Below are 15,686 nucleotides of genomic sequence, written 5' to 3'. Positions count from 1 at the left end.
GTATTATATAAAACACAGCAAGATTGCTGCTGCCCTGCCAAGAACTTCCAGTCCCTACCCAGGTCCTACTGAAATACTGGTGGTCCCAATTAGTTTTATTGAAATAAATCTTTAAAGAAAAAGATAAAGCATTTAAAAAGACAAGTCAAAATGCTTCAGGAACCACATATCCAACACAAACTTTATCCTCAAATGAGTTACATTTGCCTCGCAGTAATAAACTTTTTTCACTCAAATTAGAGCAATAATCTTGGATACATAAGTATCTTCCCTGCCCAATAATTCAAATTAAAAAAATCCAAAATGATTAGTAAAGAAAAACATAAGAATTAACAGACCCTTTAAATTTGTTTAAAATACTTTTAAGGTTTAGAAAGTGTTTAAAGTTTGTAATTCCTAGTAGGAAAACATCTGAATGAATACTCTAATGGCAAACCACTGTAAAATGCTTCAGCTGCATTTGGGGGAGAGGGGTAGGGATTATCTTCAAAGCACCCCAGCTCTCTTGATGAGGTCACTGGTTGGTATTATTGTGACATCCGTAAGGTGATCTAGGTTGCTTTTCCTTCAGCAAGGGCTTTACTTATCAGAAGGGCATTACACTTGACCTCCAAATTTGGCTGACAATTTACTGATAAGATTCATAACCTTTGGGTTGCCCTGGTATTTTGACATATTTGCTGGGTTCTGCGCCACATCCTAGAAGGCCTGCATAACTTCTGGACCCTACACGGCTGCAAAAACCTCTGGATCACTAAGAATTTTATTGAGTCCAGGCATTCTGGCCATTCCAGGTATGCCCCCTCCCATTCCAGGCATTCTTCCAGGAAAATTACCAGGCATTCCCCCAGGAAAAGTCCCATACTAAGCTCCTGACTGTCTCTGGCTTATTCCTTGCTCTGGGCTGTCTCATGCTCTTCTCCAGCCTTCTTAACTCATTCTATTCTTTCTTTGATCTCTTGTTCTTCACATTTTTGCTCATACTGTCTCTGATGTTCTGCAGTTTTCTGTGCCCCAGGTTGAACTTCTTTCAGGATTGCACTAGCATCTTCATCATAATCCAATTTACAGGCAAGGGTAAGATCATGGGCTGCTTCTTCCCAGTGGCCTAGAAGTCTGTGTGCTTTCCCTTGCCATTTGCAAGTCTGAGCTGAATCAGGATTTATTTCAATGGCTCTGTCACAGTCTCAGATGGCAGCATTTGGCTTCTGCAATTTGACAAAGACACTGGCCCTCTTGGCATACAAAATGGCCAAGTGAAGATTCAGCTTGATGGCATCTGTGAGTAAGTCAATGGCTTTCTGCAGTTCACCATCATTTAGGGCTTCAACAGCAGCCACTTTCTTATCATTTGCCTAATCCATCATCTCCTCTGTTATCTCTGCATTTCATCTCCCATTTCTTGAGGGGCATCATTGTCTGGTTCAATCACACTTTCATTATCAATTTCTAGATCACTTTCCTCACTTGATGTTTCATCTGCCTTTAAGTCTTCCTCCACCTTCTTGCTATCAGGTTTTTATTCCTTGGTATTTTCTTCTGATTTAGCTTTCTGAGTAGCAGATGGTACTTTACCCCCCATGCTCTCCACCCACTCCCTCAGGAAGTGCATTTCCTCAGTGTGCAGAACGCTCGGATCCTACTTACACATTTTCACAAAGGCCCGAAGCTCGTTCACTTTGCAGAGGTCCATGGTGGGGAGGTGGTGGGTGAAGCTGAGGGGCTGCGGCCTGGTTCCAGTCGCAGGCGCTGGCTCATCGTGACTGCACAGAAGGGGGCAGCTAGCTCTAACTATTTTTAAAGGGGTTTGGTATTGCAAAATTGTGTTTGAGAGATACAAAGAAAGAAAAACACAAGATCAAGTCTTCTTTTGACTGATTCACTAAACAGCAGTTTGATTGCTGGGAGTCTCTTACTACTGCAGGCAACAGACATCAGTTAAATAAGTAAACAGCAAGCCAGAAGCCTTAACACAGGCTCAGGCTACTTGTTTTCTGTGGCTGAAGTACATCAGTACAGTCATGCCCTGCATGATGACATTTTGTTCAAGGACCAACTACACATATGAAGGTGGTCCCATAAGATTATGACAGAGTGGTAAAATACCCTATTGCCAAAATGCCTGCTGACGTTGTAACTTTCTTAAGGGCACAGCACAACCTATTACTCACATGTTTGTGATGACGCTGTTGTAAAGACATCTACTTCATGGCCAGTCACATTAAAAACTATAGCACATGCAATTAGGCATAGCACATAATACTTGATAATGATAATAAATGACTATGTTACTGGTTTATATATTTACTATACTATACTTTTCATTGTTATTTTAGAGTGTACTCCTTCTCCTTATCAAAAAAAAAGTTAACTGTAAAACAGCCTCAGGAAGGTCTTTCGGGGGGTATTCCAGAAGACAGTATTGTTATCATAGGAGATGACAGCTCCATGCATGGTACTGCCCCTGAAGACCTTCCAATGGGACATGATGTGGAGGTGGAAGAGAGTGATATTGACCTGCACAGGCCTAGGATACTGTGGGTGTTTTTGTCTTAGGTTTTAACAAAACAGTTTAAAAAGTAAAAAATAAAAATAAAGCATTTTCAAGTAGAAAAAATTATAGAATAAGTATATAAAGAAAATACATTTGTACAACTATACAATATGTTTGTGTTCTAAGTGTTACTACAAAAAAGTCAAAGTTTTAAAAAATTGACGTTTATAAAATAAAATTATAGCAAGCTAAGGTTAATTTATTATTGAAGAAAAAAGCCTTTTTCTATAAATTTAGTGTACATTGTTTATAAAGTCTACAGTAGTATACAGTAATGTCCTGGGCCTTCATATTTACTCACTACACACTGATTCACCCAGAACAACTTCTAGTCCTGCAAGCTCCATTCATGATAAGAATAGGATTCATTCACTTTATTTTATTTATTTTATTTTATTTTATTTTATTTTATTTTATTTTATTTTATTATTTTTGAGATGGAGTTTCGCTCTGTTGCCCAGGCTGGAGTGCAGTGACACGATCTCGGCTCACTGCAACCTCTGCCTCCCAGGTTCAAGGAATTCTGCTGCCTCAGCCTCCCGAGTAGCTGGGACTACAGGCACCCGCCACCACACCTGGCTAATTTTTTGTATTTTAGTAGAGACAGGGTTTCACTGTGTTGCCCAGGCTAGTCTCGAACTCCTGAGCTCAACCAATCTGCCCGCCTTGGCCCCCCAAAGTGCTAGGATTACAGGCATGAGCCACCGCGTCCGGCCTTCGTTCATTTTAAGTTCACATTTGGTCTAGACAATTACGCTTCCTGATCAAAAGCGAGCAGAACAAAGTCATCACAAAACTAGAGTGCAGGCTTAGGGAGAGCCACGATCTTGCCATGAGCACAATAGCAGCTTTATGCAAAGGGTATCAGGGAGTAGCAAACCTCCTGAGCAATAAGATAATAGTATTTGCTACATAAAATGAATTTTGATTAATAATGGATGCAAAACTTCACCATTTAGTAACATGGGCTCTGTTACAGGGAAACAGCTGCCCAGGGCATGCCAGTGGGGGCAATAGGGCAGAACTCAGAGGAAAGAATCCATAGAGCCTGTCCAAGAAATCAGTTGGAATTGAGTTGGAAATCACTACCACAATGTTATGGTATTCATAGTTATTTTTATGAGCTGCTCGAACAGTTGTACAGAATATAAAATGTTTTAGCTTTAATTATCCCCATCTCTGCCTTCACTGGTGCACCATGAAATCCAACTTTCCCATCTGTTAACAGCATGCTAGGCAGATTCCGTGGTGTAGCTGTGAATTTGAGGCATTCAAAGTCCAGTCCAGCCTAGTCCTGTGGAAAACTCCATCTCATCTGATTTAAAACTTTCCTCATCCAACTGATGATTCAGAGAAAACAGAGAACATGTTAAACACATACCTTGGGCATGCAATCAGCAAAATCCAGACTTTGAGGAAATGACATAAAATAAATGACCCAGTCTCTTCAAAAAATAAATTGCAGGGGTTGAGGGAAGGGAAGAGAATGGTAGAAGATGGAAACAGAATCTATAGATTAAAAGATAAACCAACTAATTACAGTGAGCGAACCCTGCTTGGATCCAGATTCAAACCAAATGTAAAAAATAAACATTTATTACACTCTGACACAACTGGAATCTTGAACACTGACCATTTATTTACATCAAGAAACAGTGCAGTTTCCTTAAGTGTCAGTACAATTGTGGTTATATTTTTTAAAGTATGTCCTTATCTTTTAGGGATATATCTTGAAATATTTATGGGTTAAATGACATCATGTCTGGGATTTGCTTCAGAACAATGCAGGAAGGGGAAACTGATGAGGATACCGACGAAGTGAGATTAGCTGTGAGTTGTTAATTGTGGAGTAGCCGGACTTCTTCCTAGAGTGCAAAAGCGAAAGCTTGCCAGGCCTTCCAAAGGCTTAGGGGGCCTCTGCCTCTTCCTCTTCCTCATGGTCAAAGGGAGTCACAGGCCAGTCCTCCCTCAGTGTGGAGGGAGGCACTGTTCTCAGGAGGCACCTGCCACTGAGGCAGTCCTTGGAGACCCACACTGTTCCAACAGGGCCTCCTGCCTTCCCTCCAAGCCCCGCCCTTCTCACCTCCCAACCTATCCTCCCTCATAGAGCCCACAGAGAAAACTCATCCCTAAGTGTATCTTACAAGCTACTATCGAATCAAGTCCAAACTCATAAATATGGCCCACAAGACCCTGCAAAGTTCTTCCTCTTCCTACCTTTCCAGTATCATCTCTGCACACTGCACCCCACCACTTGCCTGAGCTCTGTTTCAGTCCCTTCCATGCAACCTGTCTGGCTCCTCCAAGCTGTCACATAGGCTATCGCCTCTGCCACTTCCCACTCCCCACCCATCCCACCTTATTACCTGGTGGTTTGTCTCTCAAATCTTGGTTTAGATGCTCCCTACTCTAGGAAGCCTCTCTCTGAGGAAGACATGACACTGAATGACCCAGATCCCACATTAAGGAAGGACTTGCTGCCCAGTCATGAGGAAAGTGTCAGGAGGCAGCATGTGGCTGTCAGCTCCACATCCAGCGGCTGGCAGTTGGGACAGGGAAGCCCACAGTTTTAGCCTGACTCATGACCCTCTTGCAGGCAATCTTCTCTCCGGAACCCCTGCCTGGTTGGCCACGGCTTCTTCAAGATTGTACTGCAGTTCAGTTTCTTCCTCTGTCTGATTGGGCTTCATCCTGTTCCTTTCACAGGGGTTGATCCCTACTAAACATTTTGTACCCTAGACTCTGTCTCAGCAACTTTTTCCTGAGACTCCCATCTGCAGTACATTCCCATCTCACACCTCCTTCTGCCCCATTCTGGGTAAATGCTTCTTCTGGCTAATCTGATAACATGCCTTCTTTTCCCACCCTACCATGTCATCATCACCCTGCATTGTAACTGTCTATGTGGGAGTCTGTATCCCCCACCTGGACTCCACAGTGCAGGATGTGGGCATATCTTGCTCATCTTGGTATGCTCAGGGTAGAGCACAATTCTTGGGATGTAATTGACATTCAATCAATGAATAGAAATCTTAAGTGGGCAGGGAATTGGAAATCAATATTGGAATCCCACCACTGACAGTATTCATAAATGAATGAATGAATGAGGGCCCCTTTCTAGAGATTTCCCAAGGTTTGGCCTGAAAAGCCATTGTTTATGAATGAAAGCAGTAACATTTCAGAGCCACAAAATATTTTAAAGAAGAAGCACCATTTTTAAATAGGTGGATCATTAAGAGAAACATGCTACAATGAGGTATTCTATGGGTGAAGCCGTTCTTTAGAATAGTCAAGACCTTTAGGGATATTTTCCTACAGATATGTTCAAAAAGGTTTTAAAAATACTCAAATTCTTAACACTGAGTGGAAACTGGTATTCCCTGGGATATGGAGGGACTGAGAATAATATGTGTGTGTGTATATATGTATATATCAGACTAATATATATATATTAGACATATATATATTAGACTAATATACATATTAGTCTAATATATATTAGACATATATATTAGACTAATATATATTAGACAAATATATATATTAGACATATATTAGACTAATATATATTAGACATATATATACTATATATATAGTGTGTGTGTATATATATATATATATACTATATATATATACACACACACATACACATATAGTAGACTTTTGGGCACTTACTTCCTGTAATAGCCAAGGGTAGCTGAGATCATTTTAGGCCCATTTTGTATAAGGAATCTGCAGCCAGGAAGAGACTGTCTGGATTCCCTTCATTAGTAGCTGCAGCATAATCAGAGCACAGAGAGAAAAAAGCACCTTATCCATCTCGCTATGCTTTCTTCTCTCTTTCCTATGCCATCCCTCCACCATCTAGCAGATTTGCCAAATCTCTGTAGAGCAAAAGTAATAAGAACATCTGGGCCAGGCGTGGTGGCTCACGCCCGTAATCCCAGCACTTTGGGAGGCTGAGGCGGGTGGATCACCTGAAGCCAGGATTTCAAGACCATCCTGGCCACCACGGCGAAACCCCATCTCTACTAAAAATACAAAAATTAGCTGGCCGTGGTGGTGTGTGCCTGTAGTCCCAGCTACTAAGGAGGTTGAGGCAGGAGAATTGCTTGAACCCAGGAGGCGGAAGTTGCAGTGAGCCAAGATGGCACCACTGCACTCCAGCCTGGGCAACAGAGTGAGACTCCATCTCAAAACAAACAAACAAACTGACATTTACTGCATCTTCAATTCATGCCAGGGCTGTTCTGGGAACTTGACGTTGGCTATCTGTGTAAATCTCACAACAGCCCTGGGAAACAAATGACTCCAAACAAATGAGGAAGCTGAAACGCAGATTAAGTTGCTGAAAGCCTATAGGAACATCAGAACCGAGGTTTGAATCCAGGTCTCTCTGACCCCATAGCCCGTCCTCTAGGCCAAAACAATGTCACCTTACAAACAAGGTGCCTATATCCACTGACTGAGGCTGCTCTCAAGGGCAGGAGAAAGAGATGTGGGGCAACAATGCAGCCACTTCACAGGTGTGTGTTCTGTGGTGTCAGGAGAGGCCCTGTTGACAAGGTCCCAGGGAGTGTGCTTCTATGCTTTCTGAAGCATGCCAACTGCATCTTTAGATGCAGATGGAGTAAGAGCAATTGGCTGAGAGCAGCCAAGACAACTGGCACAATACAATGGAAAAGAACACAGATTCTGGCATTAGACCTAGTTCAAATCCCAGTCCAGCCAATTCCTGGCTGTGTGTCCTTGGACAAGTGACTTAAGCACTCTGGCCTTGCCTCGCCTCGTCTTCTCTGTAAATGGAGGATGGTTTTGTACATAACACAAGGGATGGAGAGGTTTAAATCACTGAGGTAATGCATGTCAAATGAATCATAAATGTAGATTCCCTTTTCCTCTGCATAGTATACCCTCTGAAGCCCCAGGGAAATCTCAGCAGTGACAAAGCAATGAAGACTTGGATGAGGATGGACCTCTTGGGGACTGTGGGAAAGAGACAGGAATATACTATTATCACCCCTCATTTTTTCCCTTTACTAGTTTTGAAGTTTTATGCCTATGTCTGTCCTTTAAGTAGTTAGCCTGGCCCTTTTTTCATGCATATTTAATAGACCCTAATGATAATCAATATCATTCATTACCTTCTTCCCAAACTATTACAGAATTGTAGAGTTAATCAACTGTAGTCACCCTCTCCCAACGCACCGCTATTTTTGTCTAATGTTTAAGTTGTATCCCTTCTTTTCCACAATACAAATTAGATGTCATTATTCTTTATTATCACTGTTTTTTAGTACAAGCAATGTTTGGATGTATACAATATTTAGCATATTTATTGTTCACTGTTATTTTTTAATAGTGGTATATAGTTTTTAAAAATAACAGCTTTAATGAAATATAATGCACATACCATAAAATTGTACACTCAAAGTATACATTTCAGTGGTTTTTAGTATATTCACATGGTTATGCAGCCATCAGGAGTATCAAATTTAAGAACATTTTCATCACCCTAAAAATAAACTCTGTATTCGTGACCAGTCATTTCGTATTCCCCTCTGCCCTCAGTCCCTGGCAACCACTAAGCTTCCTTCAGTCTCAACAGATTTGCCTATTCTGGATATTTCCTATAAATGGAATCATACAATATATATAGTCTTTTGTCACTGGCTTCTTTCACTTAGCATAATATTTTCAAGGGTTATTGATGTAGCAGGTATTGGTACTTCATTCCTTTTTATTGCCATATAATATCCCATTGTATGAACATACCCCATGTTGTTTATCCATTTATCAGTTGTTAGACCTTTGTTTCCACTTGTTAGCTATTATTAATCATGCCACAATGACCATTTTTGTACAAGTTTTCTGCAAACATATGCTCTTATTTCTCTTGGATGGATATTTAAGAGTGGAAATGCTGGGTCATATGCTAACTCTATGTTCATCCATTTGAGGAACTGCCATACTGATTTCCAAAGTGACTACACCATTTTCCAGTCCCACTAGCAATGTACGAGCGTTCCAGTTTTTCTATATCCTTACCATATTCGTTATTGTCAGTCTTTTTATATTAGACATCCTAGTGGGTGTGAAGGGGCATTTCATTGTGGTTTTGATTCCTTAATGACTACTGACGCTGAGCATCTTTTCCTGTGTTTACTGGCCATTTGTATATCTTCTTGGGGAAAATGTCTATTCAAATCATTTGCCTATTTTTAATTCGGTTATTAATCAGATATATCAGATATATTTTTTGCAAATATCTTCTCCCATTTTATTGGTTGTCTTTTCACTTTCTTGATAGTGTCTGAAGCACAACAGTTTTACATTTTGATGAAGTCCAATTTATTTTTTTCTTTTACTACTTTTGCTTTTTGTGTCATATCTAAAACACTATGGCCTAAACCAAGGTCACAAAAATTTGCTTCTATCATTTCTTCTAAGAGTTTATGAGTTTTGGCTCTTACATTGGGTTTTTGATCCATTTTTGGTTAATTTTTGTATATGGATTTAACTTCATTCTTTTGCATATGATATCCAGTTGTCCCAGTATCATTTGTTGAGAAGACTTGTCTTCCCCTACTGAATTGTCTTTAACTCTTGTCAAAAATTAATTGACCATAAATACAAGAGTTTATTTTTAGACTTGCAATTCTATTGCACTGACCTACATGTCTGTATTTAGGCCTGTAACACACTGTTTTGATTACTATACCCTTGTAGTAACTTTTGAAATGAGAAGTGTGAGTCCTACTTTTTTTTTCTTTTTCAAGGTTGTTTGAACTGCTCTAGGTCTCTGGCATTTTCATATGAATTTTATGGTCAGCCTGTCAATTTCTGCAAAAGAAAAAGGTAACTGGAGTTTTGATAAGAATAATATTGAATCTGTAAATAATTATGGGGGTACAGACATACCTCATTTTTTTGTGTTTCATTTTATTGCACTTTGCAAAGACTACATTTTTGAATGCAGTTTTTTGCCACAAATTGAAAGTTTGCAACAACCCTGTTTCAAGCAAGTCTATTGGTGCCATTTTTCCAACATGTGCCGACTTCCTGTCTTTCTCACATATTGGTAATTCTCACAATATTTTAATTTTTAAATCATTATTATATGTGTTATGGTGCTCTATAATCAGTGATCTTTGATGTTACTATTGTGATTGTTTTGGGATGCCATGAACCATGTCCATTAAAGGCTACAAACTTTAATAAATGTTATGTGTAAATAACATCTATTAAATGTTAAAACTGGTTCCAATAAATAAATGTTACGTGTGTTCTGACTGTTCCACTGACCAGCCATTCTCCTGTTTCTGTCAATCTCCTTTCAGTATTCTCCAAGAATATTGAAATTAGGCCAACTAATAAGCCTACAATGGCCTCTAAGTGTTCAAGTGAAAGGGAGAGTCACACATCTCTTACTTTAAATCAAAAGCTAGAAATGATTAAGCTTAGTTAGTGAGGAAGGCACGTCAAAAGCCCAGATAGGCTGAAAGCTAGGCCTCTTGTGCCAAATAGTTAACCAAATTGTGAATGCAAAGGAAAAGTTCTTGAAGAAAGTGAAAAGTGTTATTCCAGTGAACACAAATGATAAGAAAGCAAAACAGCCTTATTGCTGATTGGAGAAAGTTAGTGGTCTGGATAGAAGATCAAATCAGCCACAGCATTACCTTAAGCCAAAGCCTAATCCAGAGCAATGCTGTAACTTTCTTCAATTCTGTGAAGGCTGAAATAGGTGAAGAAGCTGAAGGAGAAAAATTTGAAGGAAGCAGATGCTGGTTCATGAAGTTTAAGGAAAGAAGCCACCTTCCTAACATGAAAGTGCAAGGCAAAGCAGCAAGTGCTGATGTAGAAGCTGCAGATGTTATCCAGGAGATCTAAGATAACTGATGAAGGCAGCTACACTAAACAACATATTTTCAATGTAAACAAAACAGCCTTCTATAAGAGGAAGATGCCATCTAGGACGTTCATAGCTAGAGAGGAGAAGTCAATGCCTGGCTTCACAGATTCAAAGGATAGACTGACTCTCTTATTAGGGTCTAACACGGCTGGTGACTTTAAGTTGAAGCCAGTTCTCATTTGCCATTCTAAAACTCCTAAGACCCTTAAGAATTATGTTAAATTGACTATCTGTGCTCTCTCAATGGAACAACAAAGTCTCAATGACAGCACATCTGTTTACAGCATAGCTTACTGAATATTTCAAGCCTACTGTTGAGACTTACTGCTCAGAAAAGGAAATTTCTTTGAAAATATTACTGCTCATTGACAATGCACCTGGCCACCCAAGAGCTCTGTTGGAAACATACAAGGAGAGGAATGTTGTTCTCATGCCTGCTGACACAACATCCATTCTGCTGCCCATGGATCAAGTTCTAATTTCAACTTTCAAGTCTTATTATTTAAGAAATTCATTTTGTAAGCCTATCACTGCCATAGGTAGTGATTATTTTGATTGTTCTGAGCAAAGTAAATTGAAAATCTTTTGGAAAGAATTCACCATTCTAGGTGCCACTAAGAACATTCATGATTCATGGAGGGAGTTCAAAATATCAAAATTAACAGGAGTTGGAATAAGTTGGTTCCATTCAATCCTCATAAATAACTATGAGGGGCTCAAGACTTCAGTAGACGTAAGTGTGCAGCTTTATTTCTGAGTTTTCTATTCTGTTTCGTTGGTGTATGTGTCTGTTTTTGTACCAGTACCATGCTATTTTGATTACTATAGTCTTACAGTATAGTTTGAAGTCAGGTAGTATGATTCCAGCTTTGTTCTTTTTGCTTAGGATTGCTTTGGCTGTTTGGGCTGTTTTTGGTTCCATATGAATTTTAGAATCGTTTTTTCCTAATTCTGTGAAAAATATCATTAGTAGTTTGATAGAAATAGCATTGAATCTGTAAATTGCTTTGGGCAGTATGGCCATTTTCATATGATTTTTCCAATCCATGAGCATAAAATGATTTTCCATTTACTTGTGTCATCTCTGATTTCTTTCAGCAGTGTTTTGTACTCTCCTTATAGAGATCTTTCACCTCCTTGGTTAGCTGTATTTCTAGGTATTTCATATTCTTTGTGGCTATTATAAATGGGATTGTTATCTTGATTTGAATATTTGCCTGGACATTATTGGTATGTAGAAATGCTACTGATTTTTGTACATTGATTTTGTATCCCAAAACCTTACTAAAATTATCAGTTCTAGTAGCCTTTTGGCAGTCTTTAGGGTTTCTAGATATAAAATCATATCATCAGTGAAGAGAGATAGTTGAACTTCTTCTTTTCTTATTTGGATGCTTTTTATTTATTTCTCTTGCCTGATTGCTCTGACCAAGACTTCCAGCACTACGTTGAATACGAGTGGTGAGAGTGGGCATCCTTGTCTTGTTCTAGTTCTCGAGGGGAATGGTTCCAGCTTTTGCCCATTCAGTATGATGTTGGCTGTGGGTTTGTCATAAATGGCTCCATTATTTTGTGGTATGTTCCTTCAGTGCCTAGTCTGTCAAGGGTTTTTATCACGAAAAGATTTTCAATTTTATCAAAACCCTTTTCTGTATCAATTGAGATGATCATATGGTTATTGCTTTTAATTCTGTTTATGTGAGGAACCACATTTATTGATTTGCATATGTTGAATCAGTCTTGCATCTCTGGAATAAAGTGTACTTTATCGTGGTGTATTAACTTTTTAGTGCTGGATGGTGCTGCTGAATTCTGTGTGCTGGTATTTTGTTGAGGATTTTTGCATCTATGCTAATCAGAGATATTGGTCTGAAGTTTTCTATTTTCATTTTGTCTCTGCCAGATTTTGGTATCAGGCTGATTACGGAGGAGTTGGGGAAGAGCCCCTCCTCCTCAAGTTTTATGGAATAGTTTCAGTAGGATCTGATCTTCTACAAAGCTGACAGAATCAAGCAATGGGGAAAGGACTTCCCTATTCAGTAAATGGTGCTGGGATAACTAGCTAGCAGAAGAATAAAACTGGATCCTTGCCTTTCACCATATACAAAAATTAACTCAAGATGGATTAGCAATTTAAATGTAAGACCTCAAACATAAAAATCCTAGAAGATAACCTGGGAAATACCCTTCTCAACACTGGCCTTGGCAAACAATTTTTGGTTTTCCTCAAAAGCAATTACAACAAAAACATATATTGACAAGTGGGAACTAATTTAACTAAAGAGCTTCTACACAGCAAAATAAACTATCAATAGAGTAATAACTAACAATAAGTTATTGTTCTATCAACCTATAGAATGGGAAAAAATATTTGCAAACTATGCATATAACAAAGGCCTAATATCCAGAACCTTTAAGGAACTTAAACAATTGAACAAACAAAAACCAAATCATCCCATTAGAAAATGGGCAAAGGACATGAATAGACAGTTCTCAAAAGACCACATTCAAGCCAACAAAACGTGGAAAAATGCTCATCATTGCTAATCATCAGAGAAATGCAAACCAACACCCCAATGAGATACCATCTCACACCAGTCAGAATGGCTGTCATTAAAAAGTCAAAACACATACTAGTGAAGATGCAGAGAAAAAGTAATGCTTATACACTGTTGGTGGGAATATAAATTAGCTCAGTCACTGAAAAGCCACTTGGAGATTTCTCAAATAACTTAAAATAGAGCTACCATTCAACCCAGCAATCCCATTACTGAATATATACCCAAAGGGAAATAGATCATTCTACCAAAAAGATATATGCACTCATACGTTCATCACCACACTATTCACAGTAGCAAAGGCCTGGACTCAACCTAAGTGCCCATCAATAGTGGATTGGATTAAAAAACATAGTACATGTACATCATGGAATACTATACAGCCATAAAAGAATGAAATCATGTCCTTCACAGCAACATGGGTGGAGCTGAAGGCCACAAACCTAAGTGAATTAATGTAAGAGGAGAAAACCAAATACTGCATGTGATTACTTATAAGTGAGAGGTAAACATTGAGCACACATGGACATAAACATGGGAACAATAGACACTGCAGACTACTAGAATAGAGAGGCAGAGATGGGGGTGTGGGTTGAAAAGCTACCTATTGGGTACTACACTCACTGTACATGTAGCCTCATATCTAAAATAAAAGTTGAAACTAAAAAAAGTAAAAGACTTTGGTGGAGGAAGTCACCGAAGATATAGTGGAAGTAGCAAGAGAACTAGAATTGGAATTAGAAGTGGAGCCTGAAGATCTGACTGAATTGTTGCAATGTCATAATAAAACTTGGATAAATGAGTTGCTTCTTATGCATAAGCAAAGAAAGTGGTTCCTTGAGATGGAATCTGTTGGTGAAAATGCTATGAAATTGATGAAATGCCAACAAAATATTTAGAATATTATATAAACTTAGTTGCTAAAGCAGTGGCAGGATATGAGAGGGTTGACTTTGATTTTGAAAGAAGTTCTACTGTGGGTAAAATGCTGTCAAACAGCATCGCATGCTACAGAGAAATCTTTCATGAAACGAAGAGTCAATCAATGCAGCAAACCTCATTGTTGTCTTACTTTAAGAAAATGCCACAGACACTCCAATCTTGAGCAACTACCACCCTGATCCGTCACCAGCCATCAACATCAAGGCAAGACCCTCAACCAACAAAAAAATACAGCTTGCTGCATGCTGTTAACATTTTCTAGCAAAGCATTTTTAATTAAGGCATGTACATTGTGTTTTTAGACGTGTTTTTAGACATGTTATTATACACTTAGTAGGTTAGAGTGCAAACATAACTTTTATATGCACTGAGAAAACAAAAATTTGTGTGACTTGATTTATGGCAATATTTGCTTTATTGTGGCGGTCTGGAACCAAACCCACAATATCTCCTTGTATTGCCATCTTAACAATTTTAAGTCTTTGGATCTATAAACACAGTACATTTTCCTATTTATTTAGGCCTTATTTAATTTCTTTCAACAATGTTTTGTAGTTTTCAGTATAAAAATCTTGCAATTATTTTGTTATATTTATTCCTAAGTAGTTAATTCTTCTTGATGCTATTGTATATAGAATCATATTCTTAATTTCATTTTCAGCTTATTCATTGCTGATATATAGAAATACTATCAATCTTTGTATATTTATCTTCTATCCTGTACCTAGCTAAACTCATTTGTTAATTTTAATATTTGTTTTTGTGGTGGTGAATTACTTAGAATATTCTATATACATGATCATGTCATCTGTGAACAAAAATAATTTTACTTCCTTTCCAGTCTGGATGTCTTTCATTTCTCATTCTTGCCTGATTGCCCTGGCTAGAATACAATATTGAGGAGATGTTGCAAGATCTATCATTCTTGTCTTGTCCATAATCTTAGGGAGAAAGCATTTATTCTTTCATCGTAAGTACAATGTTAGCTGTGGATTTTTTTTTTTTTTTTTGTAGTTCTTATCAGGTTGAAGAAGTTTCCCTTTTATTCTGATTTTGTTTAGTGTATTTTTCATGAGAGGGTGCTAGATTTTGTCAAATGCTTTTTCTGCATGTATTTAGATGATCATGCTGTTTTTGTCTTTTGTTCTACTGATATGGTTTATTACATTGGTTGCTTTTGAATTTTGAACAACCTCGCATTCCTAGAATAAACCTCACTTAGTCATGGTATATAATCCTGCTTATAGGTTGCTGAATTTAGTTTCCTAGTATTTTGTTGAGGATTTTTGCCTCCATATTCAAAAGCAATATTGTTCTGCAGTTTTTTTTTTTTCTTGTGATGTCTTGGTCTGGTTTTGGCATCAGGTTAATACTAGCCTCATGGGATGAGTTTGGAAATGTTCCCACCTTATTCATTTTTTGGAAGAGTTTGTGAAGGATTGGTATTAATTCTTTTTTAAATGTTGGGTAGAATTCATCAGAGAAGCCATCAAGTTTTTAGTATATTCACAGACTTGTGCAAAACTCACTAGAATTTAATTTTAGAGCATTTCTGTCACTCCCAAGAGAAACCCTGTAGTCACTAGCAGTAATACCTCACTTCCTTCAGCCTCAGGCAACCACTACTTTATTTTCTCTCTTTGTAGATTTGCCTATCCTAGACATTTTATGTAAGTTAAATCATATAATATACAGCACTTTATGACCAGTTTCTTTCACT

General features: G+C 38.3%; 1 pseudogene; it reads right to left on the bottom strand.

Annotated features, from left to right (window-relative positions):
* Nucleotides 1-597: 597 nt before the first annotated feature.
* On the bottom strand, nucleotides 598-1,693 carry LOC116476188 (hsc70-interacting protein-like; annotated as a pseudogene).
* Nucleotides 1,694-15,686: the final 13,993 nt, after the last annotated feature.

Source organism: Hylobates moloch, unplaced genomic scaffold, assembly GCF_009828535.3.
Source record: "Hylobates moloch isolate HMO894 unplaced genomic scaffold, HMol_V3 SCAFFOLD_11, whole genome shotgun sequence".
Lineage (NCBI taxonomy): Eukaryota > Metazoa > Chordata > Mammalia > Primates > Hylobatidae > Hylobates > Hylobates moloch.
This window is presented reverse-complemented; position numbering and strand designations above follow the sequence as displayed.